The 17,559-nt window shown below is 35.4% G+C and overlaps 1 protein-coding gene across 6 annotated transcripts in view; it reads right to left on the minus strand.

Annotated features, from left to right (window-relative positions):
* The window catches only part of LOC145662890 (protein FAM13A), a 288,108-nt gene that overhangs the window by 127,100 nt on the left and 143,449 nt on the right, over nucleotides 1–17,559 (minus strand). For all 6 annotated transcript variants that reach the window (XM_081728860.1, XM_081728862.1, XM_081728866.1 and 3 more), the window contains one exon: nucleotides 16,561–17,012. The gene's annotated coding sequence lies outside the window, so the exon portion shown is untranslated. The remainder of the gene's footprint in view (nucleotides 1–16,560; nucleotides 17,013–17,559) is intronic.

Raw genomic sequence — 17,559 nt, forward strand, 5'->3', positions numbered from 1 at the left:
AGCATCTCGGCGGGGGCAGTGAAGTTCTTATTTAGTTCTAGTGAACAGGCTACAAATTATTAAATTAAAAAATATTTTCAATATTTATTTCCTATAAATCACTGCCAAAGTACGGAACGCCATGTACCATTCGATAAGTCGAGTGTTTCAATAAGGGCTTTACATAACATTGGTAGACAAGGATAAATTAAATTTACTACATTTATATTTACAGTACGCATCTTCCGCAGTAAAATGAATAAAGTTTGGCTTGTGTGTAATGATGACCATCTTGATTCCCACATTTAAACTTCAGAAATTCTTATTACATGATGAAAGTGCTTTTCCCCACTCTTATATATCAACTTCGACGAACTCATAGTCCAAATAATGGAGACCATACAGTTAAGAATGTATTGCTGAAAACGCTGCAGCGAGCTTGGACTACAGGTACGGTGCTTGCCCAACGTCAATCACAATGAAAATAAATTACTATTTAAGATAAAACTTACTATGCTTTCTTTAAATGATGCATATGCCTGGTATTGATATATATATATATATATATATATATATATATATATATATATATATATATATATATATATATATATATATATATATATATATATATCCTTGAAATAAATACTTAAAAAGTGTAAAATGTTGTACTGTATTACCCACAAACTAGTTTGCGTTTGTAAATGTACTATACAAACAGTACATAATATTTTGCCTTCCACGTATTGATATAAAGAAACATAAGAACACCTATCGATTAAGACATTTACTCTTGAGAAGTACAAAACATTGATTTCATAGGAATATTTCCATAAATACAGAACTGTGACTCAAGATTACTGCGAAAACTACTTCAAATTTCGCTTTTGGACACACTGATCAAATAATAAACTCTCGTGACGAGTATGAGATAACTCAATTGGTGCCAGTATACAATGCATGTGACGAAAAAATTAGATGAAATCTTTCAGTTTTTAACGTCTTACCAATTATGCCTTTTAAGGCTAAGCGAGAAGATAATGATGGAAGAATTAGTGGAATGAGAAAGAGGCAGAAACTACAGCACACCGAGAAAACCCATGGACACGATGTTGTCCACTACAAACTTACTTGGCCGTGGATCGAACCGGGACCCATGTACCAGAAGTAAGCACTCATCTACTGAGCCACCGTGCCCCTCACCGATCCACGTGACAGCTTGCAGTATTATCAGAGCAAATTAATGATCCAGATACGCACAAACATAAAAATTTAAATTATTTATTTCATTAGGATTTCTATGATATTTACAAGGAAAACATCTGAAAATAATGTCACTAGTAGAAAATAGTGGTCCTGCTGTGTGGATCTATGTTTCGTCATTATTATTATTATTATTATTATTATTATTATTATTATTATTATTATTATTCCACTTTCCCCCAATACTTTCCGCAATTGACGGGAAGTCACTCATGATCGATATATGGATAGCATACTCTTGAAAAAAGGAGAAACAAACGCAATCATTTCCGTTTTACGATTTTCCTTATTCAATACACAAGATTCCAACACAAAATTCTTTCAATTTTAAAAATCTTGTAGTCGGTGTACACAAATTGTTACGATGATGATAATCAACTGCATGTTAGGAAACCTATAGTTCGCACACAAACAAATCAATTTTCATCGAAAGTAAAGTCTTACTGGTGACATTATTCAAGGAAAGAGTAGGGGTCTCATTCCATAACGATTGACATCAACGCAACGCAAATCTGAATTCTTTCGTTGCGTTGAGCTCCGTAAATTTTGTGAAGGCTGATACAGAATGAGAATCCAAGTCAGTCTTCCTGAAGCCCTTTGATAACAACGGCAACACGTTAACTCGTAACGGTGGTAACATTCGGTACATTATCAGTTCGTGAATGGTCACTATTCTCCTTTTAACAGTTTAAACTCTGAGATGAAAAGTTGGTTAGTTTGTTATTCTATTGTAGCAACAGATATTCCACTATACCAACGGACACACGCATGCATACAAAGGAACTCACAAAAAAGAACTCACAAGATATCACCGGAACCCTCATATTAAACCATCTGTAAACTACTGCACATACTAATCATAAAATCATCAAAAATAACATACTGAATTATGTGTATGTAATATTTTTATCGTATGACTTCCTAGTTGCTCCACCCTATTATCAATCATACAGAAAGCACATTATTTCCTGCATTCCTTGATAACATTCTGCAATATTTCCTGCCTAAAACTCTTCCACAAAACTATTTGTCATATATTGTTCATTTCAAAGTGATTTTCAATGAACCATATGTCATGGGATGAGTGTATCACTCTCGGGTCTTTCCCGCCCTCACCATATATTGCTCCGAACACGATTACTTGTTTTATTTACATCTAATTTATATTTCGTAAGATTTAAAGCATCCACATATCACAATTATATACTCAGATTATTTTTAATAGTACATCATAAGTAGATACACATACTTTTGAAACACCTACATAATAGTTAATTATGTGTACTCATTGCGTATTAGGATTCCTAAAACTATTTTTGTCTTCCTGATAGTCTCACCGGGCAAATGCTGGAACAGTATTTTCAAATTTCGGGCCTGGTAAATCTCCCTCGGAATTTTTTTTTTTCTACTTGGCATTGTATTTCAAGAGTCACATGATTGTATCTGACATATCTTTAAATGGAAGCTCAAGCACTACCCCAAATCAAAATGTTAAATGATTTACTCTACGATCTTGATCTGTCATACGTTCGAATAATGAGTTTGCCTTCACATTAAAAAAAAAAAAAAAAAAGTCCCAGGGCCTGTCGAAATGCAGAGTACTTAATAATAATTCTTATTATCATCAAGTTCAATTACTTGTAGAAAACCCTAAAAAGAATGCATCACTTTCAATTCACTTGATTTCCCGTATACTACCACGAGAAGTAATCCTATATAGAAATTAAATTGTTTTACGAATTTCATACAGTTCATCTAAACTTATGTCTGCTTCACTGGAAATTGACATAATTTAAATATCTTATTTTAAGGACTATAAGGAAAGGGTATTATATAAAATGCCGTAAGTATTTATGTAGATATCGATTTCTGTTATATAATATTATTTTTATTTTGTGGGGCTTTGAGTTTGTTTTTTTTTTCAGCACGAAGAATAAGTGAGAAGTAAACCTTTAGCTTAACTACAGCTCCCATCGGGAATCGAAGCTTGGTCTCTCGAGCCAAAGGCATTATGTTTACTACACAGCCACCAGGAAGCTTTATGTAAAAATAAATAAATAAATAAAAAGGAAACGGAACTGGATATACAGAATGAACATACGTGTGCATTCGGAACGGATGGAATACACATGGTTACATTGTTTATACTATAGCTGCGAAAAAAAAAAATATATATATATATTGCTTGCACTAAGAACATAATGTTGAGAACATTTCTTATCATCGTAGTTTGATTTGGTGAACTACGAGTTTAAAAATGAATTTACCGAGATTTGTTGACAGTCTTCCTAATAAACATTATTACAATGATACGCAGAAGAATTCGGCTTTAGCGAATTATAGGTTAGTTGAAATTGTCAATCTGGCAAGATGGTTGGAGCTAAATACTATAACTTTCAAAATATAAAAAGTCTCCTAATACAATGGATGAAATTTTTTAATGCCCTCATTATTAATTCAGAGTACGTGTGACTATCTATGTAGTATTGTTATGCTACTACAGTCAATAAGTTCGTGGACCGGATGCAGTGTGGCACTTGTAGTATACTACGGGAAGCACTGAGTGATATCCTGGAGGAAGCAGTGGAATTCATCTCTAGACCCAGCAAGAGGTAGCATAAAGTGTGAACAGACGTACTGTTTCTGTTGCAAAAGGAGTTGATTGCGTCGCGGCGAACTTCGAGAATGTCGCAGTTTGAGCGCCGGGCAAACATCAAATACTGCCAAAAACTAGGCTAATCCGCTGCAGGAGCGTTGCAGATCATCAGGCAAGTGTATAGTGACAACGCCCTGAGCCGCAGTGCTGTGTTTAAGTGGCTCCAACGGTTTGAGGTGGGGAGAAATAGTTTAGAGGATGGTAAACGTACTTGTCGAAAACAAGTCCGAACTGAACGCAATATCGAAGAGGTAGCAATAGTGGTGCGCGCTAACCGTTCCCTGTCGGTAGATGACATCGCAACAGCAGTACGAATCAGTCACGGAGGTAAGTGGCACAACACTCTGACAGATGACTTGAACATGTCGCATGTCACACAGCACCGTGTCCCACGCATTCTGACACAAGACCAACGATCAGAAGTGCTGACGCTGATGGAACGTTCCTGAACCGTATAACACCAGGAGATGAAACATGGTGTTTCCTCTACGATCCACAACTAATGAGACAAGCACCCACCTGGAAATCACCATCATCTGCAAAACACAAAAACACGAACCAAGACAGGTCCAAAGAGAAAATAATGCTTGAACTATTTTGGAGGTCAATCTGGACCTGTGTAATTGTTTCCGTGTGTGTAGACGTTCACATCGAGCACAGCAAACATGGGTTCTACTGCTTGCCTCTATTTCTGGGTACCAGTCCACGAATTTGTTGACTGTACTAATATATTCTTCAATACAAAGAAATGGATACTCCTCAAACTCAACGATATTGATAACAAATGATACATTTTAAAGTATGAATTTGAAATTTCGTTAGAAAAAACATTGTAACAAGTGTTACCCTGTTAATATGAATCCGAATTAAGAACTTTAGGTGTTTTTATAATGTCTAAAAACACCTAAATTACGGTTAAAAATATTGTATCAGATATATCTAAAATAGGAGGTACATCGATGCAGAAGAGGTAGTAAATCTTATTCCTTATCAAGTTAAGTCAGATATGATAATTACTAGTTTCCAATGACACAGTAAAAGAGCAAGTCACCCTCCAGATTAAAAAATTACCATATGAGTAAGACTTCAAGAACACTAAAGAATAAATTTACTGTCTCATCCTATCTCAACCTCCACCCCTACATAAAAATATTGACTACGCTACACTGTCACCTAAGTTACCTGTCCATCTCCCAGAGACAGAACTCAAATCATTGTCTCATCTTTAAAATGCCAATATCTGAGAATATGGTATTTCTAAGAACAAATCTTCTCAACTCTGAGACAGGAAGTAAAACAATGACATTTTTTATTAAGTGATTTATTCGCGTTTCTTTATTCACGCAGCAGGAATTTTTCCAGCCAACCAAAACGCCACACAAAGGAAAGCGCTTCTGGAAATATTTTACGATTAAAGTGAATTAGAAGCAAATATATTCAATCTCAGCAAAATGAACTCAGCACTGTAGCATTCCATCATTTACGAAGAAATTCAGAGGTAATGGACCATAAATAAAAGTTCACGGTTCCCCATTTCTTGGATCCAAATCATCAATTTCACCACGTTCACATCTTCATTCGTCGAAAGAAAAAAGCGAGGAAACAATGATGATGAAGTTTATATAATCTTAGCCATTTACCTTTTCTGCTTTTCTTAATGGTGCTCCTTCGTAACCAGATGGGTATCGACAGTCGAGAGTAAAAAAAAAGAAAGAAAAAAGAGAGAGAGAGAGAGTGAGAGAGAGAGAGAGTCTGGATGATCCGTGAGCCGAATTGGAACGAGAATAGAACAATAAATAAATCCCGCTCTCGCCGATGGAAACTGGGCCGTCTCGTTTGGTATTCAGATGCCTTACCACAACATCAGACAATTCTGGAACTTGACATTGCAATAAATGTTAACTAAATTATTGAAGTGGATTCAACTTGGAATAACTACTTTTCTGCTTTATCTTACTCTATTGCTATTAGAGGTCTATTATATTATTATTATTATTATTATTATTATTATTATTATTATTATTATTATTATTATTATTATAAAATGATGCTTAAAATATTTCTATCTTGTATGTACACTTCATAAGATTCAGCAGTACAGCACTCATTTAAGGCCAGTTTTATCCCTAGCTGCGGTTGCTCGACCGCCGCGGATTCGCTAGTGCCCTTGTCGCTCCTTTTATCCACACTGTTGTAGTTGCTCAACCACCACGTTTTCTAACTAAATTTAACCAAATGAGTCTTCGACGCGATCCGAATCGTTGAGAATAAAAAGTTCCTCATGACACAATGTAAATAGAAACCGCCGCGAATCGTAACTAACTCCCAGCAGTCCGATTTTCATACTGTGGGGGTTGGGCAACCGCTATCGAACCGCGTGGATAAAACCGGCCTAGGAGTGACAGATTTCTAACCATGTTATTTTCTGATGCCTAGCATTCTGATAATCCATTTTTTTTTATGTTGTCCAGTTTTCCTTCGTTTCTTATTTCATATTTGCTACCGTATAACCAAAACCAAACCCAAACCACTGACGTGACAAAGTTTCGCCGCCGGGAGCCCGCTCCAACGCAATGTTAGTGGCCAGCCTGGAACTGAACCTGGGACCACGCGAACATGACTCAAACGCTCTAACCACTAAGCTACGGAACTTCCGTTAGTGCCTAACGTGTGTACCTCATAGTCTGTGATTTCGTTCCGCAATCGGGATGTTCTGCGTTCAAATCTCGCAGATAGACAGCCTAACTCAGGCTTCTGATCCGCGCTGACAGACTTTCATCAAATTTATTTTTTTCTGCAATTGCTTTTCATTCTTAATAATACTGTTGCAATTTGGCCTATAAACCGACAGCAGCTCGACCAACCAAATATAAGCATTTGTTGAGATTTTTCAACTTTGGCCAGCCAAAAACAAGCATCTATTGAAACTGCTAAGTACAATGTTGTTAATATTAAAAGAGAAAGCTATCATTATTCTACAACATGAACGTTATATTGTTATATACTCTTCCAGCAGGAGAACACAATGCAGAATATTCATAATCTACTTATTTATACGAGCTTACTGCAGTACTTTGAACTTCTAACTATAAATTTGGATCCAAATTAACAGTACAAGATGTACATGCACCAATGACTAATACTTTATATTAGAAAGTGTACCTATTTCATTCACCACGATAGATTTTCTGCTCTTGACAACTCGTTCTTTCATGGGAAAAGCCACGACCCAATCTTCTTGCGGGCGAAAACCACGGATTTAACGAAGGAATTACCGTGATTGAGAATAACCACAGAGACTGTGCACTTCATAAACAAAGAAAAAAAAACGTATCATCACTGGCCAGTATTTATCTTGAAATTTATGAATACAGAAAATAAATTTGATAGTAACTTAAATATTGTTATTAATGTCAAGGACAAGGTTCAAGTATTTCAATAACTATTATCACCTACGTCGTCTTAAAATATCAACAGGTACAAACTACTCGTAGGCCTACATATCTTTATTTGTTTTTAAGTAATTGACTCAGCTTTTCTTTATCAATCGCTAGTAGTATACAAACTACTACAGCTAGGAAACCATTGCTATCTGTACTCACATGAATATAAAACCAAAATAAACTCCTTCATTTTCTTTTAATATTTGCCACGTTTAGAGCGAGGGAGGGCTCTCTCGTACTCTCTGATATTTTTTTTTTCACTAGTGAGTTACGTAACGTTATCTTATGTGTAAACACGTTTTGACAATGTTTGTTTGGTTCACAACTGAACATATCCAGTTTTTCGTATCATCAAGAGTAACCTTCAAATGTATTACTGCAAAGAAAGTATTTACTTAACAAATAAACGACAGGACAAAAGTGCTAACAACACAAGCAGAGGGTATCACATTCATCAAAACATAGAATGATTCTGTCTTGCTATGCGCATGTATTTTCAATATTACAATTAATGAACCAAGACAATAGGAGTTTCGTGTCACAATGTAGTAAGCAATATTTCGTCCCATAGATCGTTAACCCATGAAAACGTGTATATTTTGAGAACTTTTTCATGGTAAGAAAGTTCATATGGAAGTACCAATTCTGTAGATAGAGGAAAGCAAATATTACGAGTAGGTAGCTTTATCGGATTTATCTGAGAAAGATACATATATTATTCCAGTTTTTTTCTTTTTCTTTTTCCTGGTTTCAAAGAAACGCTTAATCTATCGGCAACACTAACTTTTTTTTTTTTTTAATGCCACATATGCATTTGCTTTAGGGAAAAATATATTAAAACCTTTCCTCATATCTAACCATGAACTTCAAGTAAGGCTACACATAATTTATATGTTGCAAAAGCATCTCATGATACACCTACATGGTTTCATAACGTTGTTGCTAGAAGAAAACACTATCTTCATAAATGATCTCTTTAACTCAAGAACATGTAATAGACCTTAATAAAATTTTTATCTGCAAAGTAATATTCAGTGAACCATCGCGGACCTAGCCCGGGCTCGGGAGGCCTAACCCCCCATTTTTTGAGTGACAAAAATAATTTATCCTGTTATTTCTTATTTTTGAAAGTTTACCGTAAACTCATAATATACGTATCATAGTCTGGGTTCTCGCTCCCCACTTCCCCGTTTTTACCTTCTAGACCCACCTTTGTCAGTGAACGCAGTATTTGGAAGTCCTTGTTACAAATTAATATTTCTTAGATGCCTGTGCGTTCGATTTAAAACTGGCCCCAAAGTAGATTCACTTCAAAACGTTTCTCAATTTTGTTTCAAATGTTTGTAATTTGTTTCACTGTTTTGTTAGTCTTGTACGTATCCTACTTGTAGCGGACGAGAATGTGAAGGAGAGGACGAGAAAGGATAGAGGAAGTGTACTGGAGGAAGACGAGTATAGTTCAGTGAAGCAACAAATTTAACCATGACATGTTGAGGGTAACAGGATTACTTCTAAAGGACTATAGCACGTCAGGTCCCCATATCACCCAGTCTTCATCTTTTTCTTATGGGTTGTTTGACATGAACAGCTTAAGGACAGAATCTACACACCTTACGAAAGTTGAAAAATTACACCAACTGCTGCCATTCAGAATGTGATCACAGGAGTGCTCAATAAAGGTTGATATGGAACATGCTACATGTACATGTACACGTACACACACACACACACACACACACAAAAAAAGCATCGTTTTCACTATTTGCTGTGGCTCAAGTATCTGCAGAATACAATGTACGTTCATTTATCTCACATGTCTTTACCTCATGGCTGGTTTTAAATCGGACGTACCACATTTCTAAATACAACAATCTTTTTCTGAGACTCTAGAGTAAGTAATTCCAACAGCTATTGTTTCTCTCTCATCCCAAAAGGTGATTAAAAACCCAGAAGTATTAATTTCCTAGCTCTTATACTTGTCACATAACCGAAAAGCTGGTTGTTTATCTGTTTCGTATTGCTTGAACTGTTATCATCCACATGAATATGCCCGTATAATGCATCAAATTTTGTCTCCGTTAGTTTTCTTACCATTTCCCAGCCAACAAACAGTTGAAAAGCTGATGAACGTGGAAATGCAGTTGCGACTCATTCAATGAAATATATAATGTACAGCGCGAAAGTCTGGAAGTTATATTTTTAATTATTTTTGTGCAACAATAAATTAATTAAGATAAGAAAATATGCTTATCCAATATTCTGTCGCACCACTGTGTATCAAGCGGTATTTCATATCGACACTGGTTGCTAAGGAACTCGATTGTGTATCTCCAAGTAATTTCTGATTTAGTGGGTATGCTAAGAGCAAACTTTAAATTTAATTTACCTTAAAATCAACTTTTTGACGTTATCTCACTATACACACCCACCTGAGATTATTATTATTAGTATATTATTATTATTATTATTATTATTATTATTCAGTACGGTTTAAAAACAGTATGTTTGGAGTAGAAGTGGTAGCACGCCACCTTGTTTTACATGGAGTTCTAGTATATATATATATTGAAATCTAATATGAACGACAAGCAACACAAGAGTAAGTACAGTTTTTAGACTTCCCAACTATACCACGCATAAGTATCCACTGTCTTATAGAACGGTTTTGTCCGTCCGTCCGTTGCAATCGACTTAGCTTATCAAGGATAGATTTAATCTCCTTTGTAACCTCTCTATTCAAACCGGAAGTGGTTCAAATTAGTCATTTCCGCGTTTAACGTTTATCGCCACAGAAGGAAAACGGTAACATTGCAAGAAGCGGCTTTTTGCAAACGATTCAGTGTCAAGGTAAGATGCCTTGTCTATTCTCAAACTTTCTACGAAAACCGGAAGTGGTTGAAATTTACTACTACTTCCGGTTTCTATATTGAGTTGCGTAGAACAAAAACGGTAAGAGACATTGAAAATGAAATCTTTTAAGTTTTTCATCCCACGGTTATGCCGGCTAGGCTTAAGGAGACAGTGATGATGAGAAATGAAGGAAATGGTGGAATGAAGAAAGTGAGAGGAAACGGGAGAACCCCAAGGAAGCCCACGCACACAGCGTTTGTCCACCACAAAATTCACTTGGTGCGAGCTGGGATCGAACCAAGGACCTCATGCACCAGAGGTGAATGCTCTACCACTGAGCAACCACAGGTAAGAGATATTGAGCTGCGTTTTCTTTTTCCCCTTTTCAATTGATTCAGATTCCCAAGAATAGATTCCGTCTTCTCCATTAACCCTCTTTCCAAACCAGAAAAAGTTCAAATTAACCATTTTTGGTTTTAACATTTATCGCAATAAAACAAAAATAGTAATGGTACAAGCAGTTTTCTGCAATCGAATCAGGATATCACGAAAACATAATCACGATCCGCAACACTCTACGAAACCGGAAATGGTTGTAATTTATTCTACTTCCGGTTTCAATATTGATTCATGTAGAGCAAAAATGGTGAGAGTTATCGCGTTTCAGTTTTCTTGCAATCGATTCAGCTTCCCAAGAATAAGTTCTATCATCTTATTTAACCACATATTTAAACCGGAAATGGTTCAAATTAACTATTTCTGGTTTCAACTTTATTGCCATAGAACAAACAACAGTAAGGTATAACGAGTAATGGCTTTCTGATAATGATTTAGCGTCCGAGGAACAGTTGTACCTCCGATCTTAATATATTGCAACCAATAGTTATAGATGTAGCCTACTACTACAAGTTTGAGTACTGAATTCCCATAGTTTGGAGTCCCCTGTGGTTTCACACTTTGAAACGAAACTCACTTGTCTTATGTTTTGTCTTTACACGAACATTGATGTTTTGTGTTTCTTTTACGTCGTATCCTACCACAATATAGTATAGAGAACTGAGTACAAGTACACCTGTCCAATCAAAATTCCTTCACATGAAAGACGTAAAAGTTTCCAAGGAATTCAAAGTAATTAACTACCTCTGCGGAGAGTCCAATTGCTCTTTTATATAAGCCTAGTTTTATATATAGATTTCAATGTCTACTGATCGATCCCTGAACCTGCCCACTAATTTGGCACGTCGAATTGAAGTTACTAAAACTTCTGCTGACCAAATAAGAAAGAAGAATGTGTGAGGTTTCTAATAAAGTGACATGCATCTTACAGATAAATTTCTGAAGAAAAGGTAACACTACAGAATGGCATAAATTTTAAATGATAGCTTAGGATAATTTACAAATTACATCTATGAAAATTTGTCCAGTTGTATGAAATAAGATGCACATTTATAATTCCTCTGGTGTTATTTGTCAATTTGAAAGGAAAAGTTCTGAGAGTAGTTAAACCCATATGTAACAGATCTTCTTTTCAGCGGAAACCTCTAAATTCTTTAATAAAAAGAATTTATGGCCGTGAATTTTCATATACGAGTATAATTTCAAATAACCTGTATTAATTCGAATCTGTTCAACGAGAAAATGGATAACTTTCTAACCTTGAATAATGGAAAACAGTTCATGTTTCTATGATATAGGATGCTTTATATATGCAATGTGAGCATTACCTTTTCCCCTATTGTATCCCTTAACAGTGGATTATGTTATATATCCGCTATTATTTCCCTAAACTCTCGAAAAATGTGTTTAGTTAACAGCCTCGTTCTAGCGAAGGATACCGATTACGGATACAGTATCCATACGGATACGAATGTGTCATACCAAAAATTTTCACTGGTCTTCCAACAGGACTGAACAGGAGTTGCTATATTTGTTGCAGTTCCACATTCTCCTCCAAGTGTCTTTTACTATTTATTTTTTGTTTCATTAATATATATTTACGAATACTGAAGTTGTAGCATTTTAAGCAAACTAATACGCGCAGAGATCGTCAACTCATGAATGAATATAATATCCTCGCCCTTAGTGGGAGGTTTAAATTGGGTAAGCAAAGTGTTAAATGTTTTAAAGATAAATTAATGCAATTTCTCCAATTAACGCTCTGGTAACTTCTGTGGAAGTTCTATGTAACTTGCATTAATCTAAACCTGTCAGTAACAGAAACGAAGTGAAATTTCCTTAAACGCAACTTCCACTGTTCGTTTCTCCTCAACTTGATCTCGGGTTTGGTCCAATTATTTTTTCGTACGAGGGATTTTCCATTATATTTTTCTCTGATGAGATTTAGAAACGGGATATTTCCCCATATTTAATTCAATACTAAATAGTACATAAGAAAACAACTGTGCTTAATATATAAATGTAAATTCAATTCGTTACACGATAATAGCATAGTTGATTTGTAAAAAAAAAATAATAATAATAATAATAATAATAATAATATTAAACTTATGAAACAGAATTTATAATCATACTAAAGTTCCGTGGGCCCAATAAGACTAGTCCCTATTTAATATATGTCTTGTTGCGACGACATGAATGTTGCGATGACGTCTTAATTAATGTTACGAAATGGTAAGAATCTTAATATCACTTGCCAACTATGAAAAGTATTTTCAGCTAGGGCAAGAACACAACGCCAGCGTTGCAAATCCTTCCCAAATAAATTCAAAACTCAGCTTAAGATTATAAATGTTAACAAACAATTCTTATATAACTAGTAATAAGCTGCTATAAAGTAGTTATCGAACTCATGAAGTTGTATTCCAGAAGTGAGTGCTCATTTAGCAGCAATGGCTCCAACTTAAAGCTCATTTAACTCCGTTGCATGTGAACATTCCTACACTGAACAATTTCACATCTCCATTCGACTACAGCACAATCTTATTCCTGTAAGAATTCTTAAATTACGCGAATAAAATTTCTTTATTCAAATATTGAATAATTATTCCCTGTATTATTTTTTACCTGAAGAATGTAAGAAATCATCTCAACAATATTACAATTCAAACTTATCAAGAAGAACCTTACACGTAACGACAAATACGAGGTGATACTCAAAATTTCCGACTTTTTTTTTTTTTTTTTTTTACCGAGCAAACCAGTAGCAGTACGACATCCCGCCGCTAAGCGTCTCGAGGTACATGTATTAGCTGCTGTACCACAAAGTTGCATCATCTTTGGTGCATTCAGTTGTGAGTTGTAGTTATGTGTCAGGATTGTTTCAATGCTTCTGCGATTTGTCAAATGGCTGACGTTAAGGAGCAACGGATTTGTATCAAGTTCTGTGTCAAGTTGAAGAAAACTGCAGCCAAAACTCATCACATGCTGAAACAGGCATTTGATGACAGTGCACTGAGTCAAGCAAAAACACGTGAATGGTTCAAGTTTAAAAGAAGGCCGCGAAGATGTGGAATATGACAAACATTCTGGTCGACCATCAACATGCACAATACCGAAAATGTGATCAGGAAGGTGCGTGATGTGATTAGGCGTAAGGAAGACAATTCACGATGTTTGTAACAGACTACGACTGTTGTGTGGTACATGTTAAGGAATTCTATCCAATAAACTGAACATGAGACTTGCAACGAAGTTTGTTCCTCACCTTCTCAGCATCGACCAAAAAAACCTTAGGATTCAGACGTCCACTGAGCTACAACAAAGAGTTCGAGAGTGTCCAAACTTTTTATCAGCGTCATTACAGGTGATGAATGTTTGTCTATGGTTACGATCCGGAAACGAAGCAGAAATCATTACCATGGAAGACGCCATCCTCTCCAAGGCCAAAAAATCTCGACAAGTTCGCAGCAACATGAAGTCAATGCTGAGTTGTTCCATCTGCTCAGAATGTCAATGGGAAGTTTTACTACGATCTTTTGAAGAGACTGAGGGAAAATGTTCAGCGACAACGGCCAGAGCTGTAGCAAACGAAAAACCGGCTGCTGCACCATGACAACGCGCTCGCGCACACCTCGCTCGTTGTGAGGGAATTCCTGGCCAGAAACAACATGGCAACGGTCCCACCCTACTCTCCTTACCTAGCCCCGTGCGACTTCTACTCGTTCCCGAAGATGAAACTCGCGTTCAAAGGGCGACGTTTTGACTCTACTGAAGGCATTTAAGTGGAATCGTAACGGTCCTGAACACCCTTCCCCTGCAGAGTTCAAGGAGTGCTTCCAGAAGTGGGAACAACGCTGGGATCTTTGCATATATGTCGAAGGGAACTACATTGATGGTGACGGAGGACATTAGGACATAAGTATATTTTTCTGATTTTTACGATGACATTCTCGAATATTTTAGGTAGCACCTCGTAAAGCCTACGTGAGAGAAAAATCTAGGGTGGCTAGTGACGGTATGGGAAATCCTAACCGTTGTCCGGGTACTTTGAGGATGTTCGGATAAATAAGTTTTACACGCACACTTTTTATTCACGTGAATTCACGAAAAAAAAACGTTGAATTTACAAATCTACTAGTGTATTATTATTATTATTGTTATACACCAATAAAATCTGTAACTGAGAAGATATTGCTTAGAAATTAATATAAGAACAATTGGGTTTACTGTGGTAACAACAAACTCAGGTGGTTGGTCTTTATAGAAACTTCCGTTCCCACAATTAGGCTTACTGATCTCCACATTTCTTACTTTGAAACCTATCAATCACAACGTTGTCTCAATAATAACACATACACACAAATGCATCAACAGGATATCAAATATTGTAAAAGATGCCTGACCACGCAAAAATTTCATTATTATTATTATTATTTTAATGATCATAGGCAATTTGGCTGAAGATTTTACAATGTTGAATTTTATAACTTACTTTCGACTACAACACCGTAACGCATTTTTTCACTGTAACAAGTAAGATATTTTCCAGTGCAATTATACTGAAAAACCTCTAAAGTAAACATTACAACAAAACTTATTAAAAGTGATAATTTTGATTACTTAATAGGAGGTCGCAGTAGACATGCTGTTTTTAACTTTTAAAATACTGCTAAACACAATAACTAGTTTTGCAATGAAAAAAATAATGATTTTGCTCAATAACATTATGGAAACCTTTGGACTCTCTCTCTCTCTTTTTTTTTTTTTTTTCGTTTATACATTTCTTTTTATTTTCGCTTTGCAGATAATACACTTGCTGTGGAGTCTAGATCGAAAATGACCCTAATGTTGAGTAAAAACTGTAAATAATAATAATAATAATAATAATAATAATAATAATAATAAAAAGAAGAAGAAGAAAGAAAATACTTTTAGTGAAGCGAGATAAAGTTTTCTTTTTCTACAAAAATGTTATTATTTTCCGCATTAAGTAATTTATTTTTTATTTATTTATTTTTATTTAATTTTTTTCTTTTTAAACTGAAGCGTGCTTCTACCACTGAACACACAATATATATCTTTTGCACGAGAATGTTAATAGAAATTTTCGATTTTGACGAAACTGGCGTGTGTTTGTTTACATTGAGATTTAAGATTATTCGTCTTGCTTCTGATTGGATGCAAACAAGGGCAGCCAGCCGAATTCAACTCCAAGTTGAAAAGTTGCACACTAGAGATGCTGAGCAAATTGTTTTTTTTTTTTTTTTTTTTTTTTTTTAATTGTCGCATGTGCTCCATAATGTGAAATTTTGATTTACACACTACAAGAACATAAAATAAATAATGTAGGATGTTAACATTACTGAAAATCTGAGCTATGAACGAAAAATAAAACTAAGAGGGAGATATACTTGGGGATAATTGAGTAAAGAATTTAAAAATATTTATTTATCAAATGCTTCTACTATGGCGTACTATGATGTACAGGAAAAACAAGAACCTTAGTGATTACTTTAAAAAGAAACTATAAGAGGAGAGTGAACTTAAAGAAGAACGAGGATAATTAGGTAGCTGCAAGGAAAACTCAATAACGAAATGTTAGAGGCAAGTAGGAAGAAGAGAACACTGACGATAATTATAAAGAGGAATAGAAATGGGTAAGTGCACTGTTTGAGAAGAAACTGTATTCTAATTCTAGAAGAGGATAAACAGGAGAAATACTACAAACTGTAGACTGTATTAAAACGGAAAATTCCTTATGCAAAACAAATGAGTTAGCAGACCATAATGTAAAGAACAATTCAATTCGTGGAAGAAAATTTTAAAATGGCATAATATTTATAATGATTAAAATTTACATAGATAAAACTTCTAATGTGACCTCATATTAAGCAACCTTTTATGTATCAGTAGATGTATACAACAAAAATAAACATCATATTGAATAAGGAAACAGTAACTAGTACTTACAATAAAGTCCCCTGTAACGCACCACAGGTCGCCGGTGCGGTGGTATAGTTCCAGTGAAACTTGGATGAGTATGATGACAACAATAACTGCTTAATGACGACGACAATGATGATAGTTACGAAGTATTATATTAATTTGTTGATGGATATACGACACACAACACTGGTTGCTTCTTTATTATTATTTTTTAATAAACACGAACGAATGGTTGTTTTAACTGTAGCTTCTAGATGTGTTTTTTTGTAAACGGACTCTAACACGAGATAGAAACAGTTCTGGTCGCCTATTGAAAAGGATTCATGTCCCGGTCACGGCACATGTTGACACTGTCTATGGTTGCTTCAAGAAGTGAGTGGATACAAGTCGTAATGTTAGCATGGGGTGGGAAACGCCACCCTTTTTCCTTCTTGGTCTAGATGCTCAGAGTATGGCCAATGAGCTCATACAGGGATCTGCAACAGAAGAGAAAACAATTATTGTGATTTTCTTATATAGAGAAATTATTACTTGAACATCAACACTGTAATATTAAACAAACGAATCCAAAACGTATCATACAAGTTTGACACTTCCAAGAGAATTGGACCACAAAAAGGCTATATTTAACGTGGAATGTGATATATGCAGTGAATTCTCTGAATAAGGGATATTGATGGGATATGATTAGTATTGTTCCTTCTAGCTCCGAAACTATGTAAGATATAGACCTATAGCTTAACGTGGGATACGAACCACATTAGCTTCCACCAGGAATCAAACCCAGGTCTCCCGCATCACTGATGCATAGGCTAACCATACACACGGGGCACTCTGCAAATAAGAGAGGCCCGTTACAGAGAGGATACACAAATTTATATTATTCAAACTTATGCAGAAATTGTATGCAGTAGCAGTACATAACAAATGTAAGTTATAAATGTAAATAAAGGCTAATATTGAAATATTATACTCAGTATTCGAATTACTGGGGAACGAGCTATGTATGGGAAATGTGTTTAT

Source organism: Thermobia domestica, chromosome 10, assembly GCF_964235325.1.
Source record: "Thermobia domestica chromosome 10, izTheDome1.hap1.1, whole genome shotgun sequence".
Lineage (NCBI taxonomy): Eukaryota > Metazoa > Arthropoda > Insecta > Zygentoma > Lepismatidae > Thermobia > Thermobia domestica.